Here is a 7500-nt window from a genome sequence, read left to right on the forward strand (position 1 = left end):
GCCAGCTAAGACAAATACATGGGGAACTGAGGAACATAAGAATATACAAAGAGAGGTGATTAAAGTGCCTAGATAATATGATAAGAAGAGATGGAAGAATACTATTTGTAGGAAACTTTAACTGTAAAAGAATATACTGGAGAGAGAGATAGAAGTAATGGGTAATACTGAACAATGGAGCCAGGTGGTGTTACAGTTGACTATGGTAAATACAATTGATCAATGGGTGGAAGAGTTAACAACGTACAGGGGGGAAGAAGAACTACAATACCCAAGTCTAATGGCAAGAAATGATCATGTGACATTAGAGCTGGAAATGTAGGAGGAAGATGGGATAAAATACAGGGATGACAAAAAAAATAGGAGAAAAAAAAAAAAAAAAAAAAAGCAAGAGCAGATTTTTTAAAATTAAGAACATTTTTTGCTGATATTGAATGAAGAAACATTATGAATGGAAGGATAATACAAGGAAAATGTGAAATAATCCAACAGAAATATAATTAAGGAGTAAAGAAATACATACCTAGCTATAGAGTTAAGAAAAGTATGCACGCTTGGTACAATGCCAGATGTACAGAAGCTAAAAAGGCAAAAGATAAAGCTTAGAAGAAACTAAAAAAGCAGAGAAATGACAATAACAGACAGCAGTTTAAGGAAGCAAGAAATGAATATATTAGAGTAAGGAGAGAGGAAGAAAGAAACTTTGTGAAAGATGCAGTGCGAAAAAGTGCAGATGAACCCAAGCTTTTATACAAATTTATAAATGATAAGATGAAGAATAAAGAAACAATAGAAAAAATAATTAAAGGTGGGAAGACATACCAAACAGCAAAGGAAATGAGTGAAATAATGAATGTGCGCTTCAAAACTGTGTTCACTGAAGAAGAGGATTTAGCAGAACCAAATAGGACATTGCATTGCCAAGAACTGGACAATATCATAGCGCACAAAGAGGATATTATAAGATTATAAGATAATTTGGATGTCAGGGAAGCAATGGGGCTGAATGGTGTATCAGGCTGGGTGCTAAAAGAATGTAAAGAGCAGATCCAATTTGGGAAATGATTACAAGTTCTTTAAATTAGGGAGAGTACCACTCACAGACAATTTGAGTTCAGGACAGGACGGTCATGTGTATCAAGCTTATAAAGTTTCTACTCAAGAGTAACAGAAAGACAAAAAAACCAGAGATGGATAGGTGGACACAGTATACCTGGAATCTTGATAAAGTCCCTCATGGCAGACTACTAAGGGAAACTAGAGAGCATAGGAGGACTGCAAGGAACTTTGTTAGACTGGATAAGGGATTATTTGAAGAACAGGGAGATGAGAGACACATAATCTTGGGTTAAAGTAACAAGTGGAGTGCCACAAGGGTCAGTGTTAGGCCCCATTATGTTCCAGATATATGTAAACAACATTTACAATGGGGTAAACAATTATATAAATTTATTTGCTGATGATGTAAAGGTCCTAAGAGTTATCAAAACCAGACAGGACTGTCTGCTGTTGCAGGAAGATATAAACAAAATCAACGAGTGGAGTAACAAGTGGAAATTTGGAGTCTAATGCCAAGAAATGTCATGTAATGGAACCAGAAAAGAATAAAAGATCAGTATGGAACTATCTGATGGAAGAGGAACAAATAATGAAGACTAAAGAGAAAAAAGATATGGGAGTGATTACACAGGAAAATCTGAACCCCGAAAAACACATAAGTAAGATATTTGGATTAACATATAAAATGTTGACTAATATAAGAGTGGCATTATGATGAAAAAAATTATCACAAGCATGATACATCCTCAGCTGGAATATGCAACTGTGGTGTGGTCACTGGACTCAAAAAATTATGTAAGAAGATTAAAGCAGATTCAGAAAATACAGGCAACCCCCTTTAACGAAGGGGTTACGTTCCTAAAAAAACACTTCGTTAAGCGAAACTTCGTTAAGCGAACCGATTATAACAAGTTTAACCCCTGATTTGAACTTCCATTGAGAGTAAACAAAGTGAGAGTGCATCATAGTACAGTAAAAGGTTTAATGAAAGTAAAAATGATGAAGTTAAACATTTAGGTAGTTTAATTTAAGTCATTATAATGTACACTAATGTATGTATGTACGTAACTTTATAATGTTGATGATCTTAACTTTATGAAGGGAGGGAGAGTGAAACGGGAAATACACTAACCGGCAACCTGTGGAATGTAAACAAAGTGCGCATCATGGTACCGCATACAAAACTTATGTACCACATTTCCACAAGGCTTTCCATTTTATCTATTGTAGAGTCACGAGTTCTGGTGGTTCTTTTAGCTTGCAAGAAAGATGAGGTCTCACTAGCCTTCTTAATAGAGTCTCTTGACTTGAAAATAATAGACAGTAGATGGAGTCAAGCCATGGTGGGAAGCAATGTTATTAGTTTTCTGGCCTTTCTCTTGTCTGTGAATAATATTAACCCAGCTTCACTTCGAGAGTAAGACACTTCCTGGTCTTCTTAGGAACGTTAGGCCACATTGCAGGGCGTTTTGGTGGTAAGTTGAACTAAGGAAGATGAGCTGCTGGTGACGCTGTTATGTTTTGACTGGGCAGTGAGTGGTGCATGTGATCTTGATCTTGATCTTGATGCTACAAGTGACACAGAATTTCTTCTGAGTCAGGCCTTTGTATCGGCAGAGCCTGTGTTGTCCACGAGAGGCTTGATCTTGATCTTTATTCTACAGGTGTCTCAGGATTTCTCCTGAGGCAGGCCTTAGTACCAGCAGCTCCTGATGTATTCAAAAGCTTGTCAGCTTGCATGATACGGTAGGGCTTTCAAATTTGGAAAAAAAATTACCTGGATAAAACTTCGTTAAAGCGAGTTTTGTGTTTGTTAAACGAGCAGATGGTAGTAAAATGAAACCTTCGTTATAGCAAAATTTCGTTGTGTGAACTTTCGTTAAACGGGGGTTGCCTGTAGTTACAAATATGGAGCTGGAACTAAAGAACCTAACATATAAAGAAAGACTAAAGGAAATGGGACTGCCAACCTTACAAGATAGAAGAGAACAAGGAGACCTAATAACAATGTATAAAATAGTAAATGGTATTGAAAAGATAGACAAGGAAAACCTGGTGCTGGTGACAGAAGAAGCTAGAAGGACAAGAGGACATGTAAAGATTAGGATGAGGCAGTGTGTGAAGGATATTGGAAAATACAGTTTTCCACATAGAATAGTGGAAAAGTGGAATGCATTGAGTGATGATATTGTTAAAGCACATAATGTGCATAACTTTAAAGAAAAATTGGATAAATGGAGACAGAACACTATGAGCCCCGCTCGAACCCTGTACAATAAATCTAGGTAAATACACACACACACACACACACATACACTATTAAACCACAGACCAGTGTTATTGACTAGTGTAATACAAAAAATATGAGAAAAGACACACAAACACACACACACACACACACACAGAAGACAACTCTCCTTCTCACAAAACTACATGCACTTACCACACACACACACACACACACCCTTCACTTAAAATTCAAAATAAAAATATAGCAACTTCAAACCCACCCCCTGAGTCCCCTTCTGGGGAGGGGACCAGAAATGTCCCCAGGTCAGACTCCTCTCTTGATGACGACCACAAATGTCTTGACACCTCCCTCAACTTTTTCTACATTAACTTCTGGACCTAGATCTAATTTTCAATCTGTGGAACACCACCTCTCCTCTACTAAACCTCCTCATCTTTTCCTCACCAAATCACAGCTATCCGAGGCAACTGACAGTAGCCCCTTCTCTGTTCCCTCCTACTTTCTCTATTCTCATTTTTCATTCCAAAGCTGGATGTTGTGTCTATGTGCGCAACGACTTAACTTGTTCTCATGCCCATACTCTTGAATCTTCCGAGTTTTCCACCATCTGTGCTGTCTATCTCTCTCTCATAACTCCTCTGACTATTTAATTTCCAAAGTGGAGCACATTCAGTCCCTCTATCCTTTCACAGAGATCTTCATTCTTGGAAATTTCAATGTTCACCACCAGCTTTGCTTTTCCTCTTCTTTCACTGACCATCCTGGTGAACCAACCTTCTACTTTCCTATCCTCTATGACTTAGAGCAACTGGTGCAACACCCTACTCGTATTCCTGACTGTCTTGGAGACATCCCCAATATTCTTGATCTCTTCATTACCTCTAATCCTTCTGCTTATGCTGTTACCTTATCTTCTCCATTGGGCTCCTCAGATCACAATTTAATTTCTGTATCTTGTCCTATTTCTCCAATCCCTCCAAAGTGGAGGTGCCTCTGGCAATTTGCCTCTGCCAGTTGTGGGGACCTGAGGAGGTATTATGCTGATTTTCCCTGGAATGATTACAGTTTCTGTGTCAGAGATCCATCTCTTTGTGCTGAATGCATAACAGAAGTGATGTCTGGCATGGAGGTGCACATTCCTCATTCTTTCTTCTAAGCCTTGGTTTAACACAGCCTGTTCTCATGCTAAACATGATAGAGAGGTTGCCCACAAAACTACTTGAGCCTTCTTTTTCCTGAATCTCATGCACTTTACATATCTGGTCGGAACCATGCTAAGTGTGTTCTTCAACTTGTCAAACACTCCTTCATGAATAGAAAATGTCAAAATCTCTCAAATTCAAACTCCCCTCGAGACTTCTGGCATCTAGCCAAAAACATCTCCAATAACGTCACTTCTTCATGTTTCCCTCCTTTATTTCATCCTGATGGCACCACTGCCATCTCTTTTGTCTCTAAAGCTGAACTCTTCTCTCAGACCTTTGCTAACAACTCCACCTTGGATGATTCTGGGCTTGTCCCTCCTTCTCCTCCTCCCTCTGACTATTTAATGTCTTTAATCAAAATTCTTCATAATGACGTTTTCCATGCCCTCACTGGCCTAAACCCTCAGAAGGCTTATGGACCTGATGGAGTCCCTCCTATTGTTCCCAAAAACTGTGCTTCCGTGCTTGCACCTTGCCTGACCAAACTCTTTCAACTGTGTCTATCGACTTCTACCTTTCCTTCTTACTGGAAGTTTGCCTACATTCAGCCTGTTCCTAAAGAGGGTGACCGTTCTAATACCTCAAACTACCGTCTATTTATAGCTTTAATCTTTTGCTTGTCTAAAGTTTTGAATCTATCCTGAACAGGAAGATTCTTAAACACCTGTCACTTCCCAAACTTCTATCTGATTGCCAGTATGGCTTCCTTCAAGGTCGCTCTACTGGTGATCTTCTGGCTTTCCTTACTGAGCCCATCCTCTTTTAGAGATTTCAGTGAAACTTTTGCTGTTGCATTAGACATATGAAAAGCTTTTGACAGAATCTGGCATAAAGCTTTGATTTCAAAACTGCCCTCCTTTATCTCAAGTTTCTTTTCCTTTCTGATTGTTCAGTTGCTGCTGTGGTAGATGGACACTGTTCTTCTCCTAAATCTATTAATAGTGGTGTTCCTCAGCGTTCTGTCCAGTCATCCGCTCTCTTTCTATTATTCATTAACCCCTTCGGTACGATTAATTTTTTCACCTTCCTTCACCCCCAGCCAACCATTTCTGGATATTTTTCAACTTTCACCATGGAGTTTTTTTCCTTATGGGATTGTAGATCATATTTTTCCACATCTGAAATCCAAATCTGCAACTCTCTAAGTACTCTGGTTTGACGAGCCACCAAAGTCTGAAAAATGAAGAAAATATCCTACCTGCGGGCCAACAGAAAATGGGGTTTCACCTGTAAAATTCAAGTTTTGCATAAAAGCAATGGATGGGGGAGAGAGTGGATTGCTAGTACGCAGTGCAGGCCAGTGTTACAATAGTCAGTCCTGACCTACAGGAAACGCTCTTTCCAATGGTGCTAATGCCAGCTCGCTACCTCTTAACACCAGTTTTTTACAGCCTTGCTATATGTAGGCTGATCAGCATCACAGTTTCAAATTCCACCTGCCAATATGTAGGCTGGTCGCACATAAGATCTTCTTAACCAAATTTCTTGCCATATCCACTCCTATGCTGATGATACCACCCTACATCTTTCCATCCTTTCAGAGATGACAAACCCTTCAGGAAATCAACAGATCATGCAGGGATGCCACAGCATGCCTGACTTCTGATCTTTCTAAGATTTCCGTTTGGGATAGAGAAAATCTAGTAGTTTTAAATGCCTTAAAAACTCAATTCCTCCATCTATCAACTTGACACAACCTTCCAGACAAGTATCCTCTCTTCTTCAGTGACACTCAACTATCTAATTCTTCCACACTGAATATCCTCGGTCTGTCCTTTACTCAATTTCTTAACTGGAAACTTTACATCTTATCTCTAGCTAAAACAGCTTCTATAAAGTTAGGCGCTCAGAGGCATCTCGCAAGTTTTTCTCGCCCCTCCAACTGCTAACTCTGTACAAGGGCCTTATCCACCCCTGTATGGAGTACTCTTCATATGTTGGGGGGGAGGGGTTCCACTCACACAGTTTTATTAGATAGGGTGGAATCTAAGACTTTTTGTCTCATGAACTCCTTTCATCTGACTGTCTTCACCTTTCACTGCTGAAATGCTCCATCTCTTTCTGTCTTTTATCACTATTTTCATGCTAACTGTTTTACTGATCCTGCTAACTGCATGCCTCCCCTCTTTCTGTGGCCTCACTGTACAAGGCTTTCTTCTTCCTCTCATCCCTATTCTGTCCAACTCTCTAATGTAAGAGTTAACCAGTCCTCTCAATCACTCATGGAACTCCCTACCTGTTTCTTTATTTCCATCTTTCAATGACTTGACTTCTTTTAAGAGGGAGGTATCAAGACATTTGCTACCTAATTTTGGCTAACCCTCTACTTATCTTCTAGGGAACCAGCATTCAAGTGGGCTTTTTATATTTTGTTGCCCTTGGCTGGCCCTCTCTCCTACATAAAACACACACACACACACACACACACACACACACACACACACACACACACACAGCATATAGGCTAAGAAACCAGCTTTCCATTTCTACCAAACAAGCAAAGTCATAAAGCATCCCATACGAACTCAATACAAGGTGGTCTAACGCTGCGTTTACACCGAGCGAGTCGCGTCGAGTCGAGTCGCATCAAGTCATTTGAAGCGATTCATTTCGACGTATCTCCGTTTACACCGAATGCGTCAACCCGAGTCAAGTCACTACACAGTGACCCATTTGATTTCAGGGAGAATGGACGCATATTCTCTTGCTGTAGTAACTGCATTGCTCTGGCTTTGTCGTCGCAGACGTAAAAATAAAACTCGAATCTGGATGCATCATCTGAACACCAGGAGGCCAGAATTCGGTAGCTTCAGTCATTTATTCCCAGACCTGGTAAACCATCCAGAAAAATTTTACAACTTTTTTAGGATGACAAATGAAAACTTCAAGAAGCTGGTGGAGTTGGTTGGACCTTCCATTAGGAAAATCAACACTAACTACAGGCGTGCAATAGGAACGGAAGAAAGAATGGCCATTTTTTTAAGG

General features: G+C 39.8%; 1 protein-coding gene across 3 annotated transcripts in view; it reads right to left on the bottom strand.

Moving 5' to 3' along the window:
* The window catches only part of LOC123504764 (protein Aster-B-like), a 135794-nt gene that overhangs the window by 43001 nt on the left and 85293 nt on the right, over positions 1-7500 (bottom strand). The gene's annotated exons all lie outside the window — the stretch shown is intronic.

This window comes from Portunus trituberculatus, chromosome 17 (assembly GCF_017591435.1).
Source record: "Portunus trituberculatus isolate SZX2019 chromosome 17, ASM1759143v1, whole genome shotgun sequence".
Classification (NCBI taxonomy): Eukaryota; Metazoa; Arthropoda; class Malacostraca; order Decapoda; family Portunidae; genus Portunus; species Portunus trituberculatus.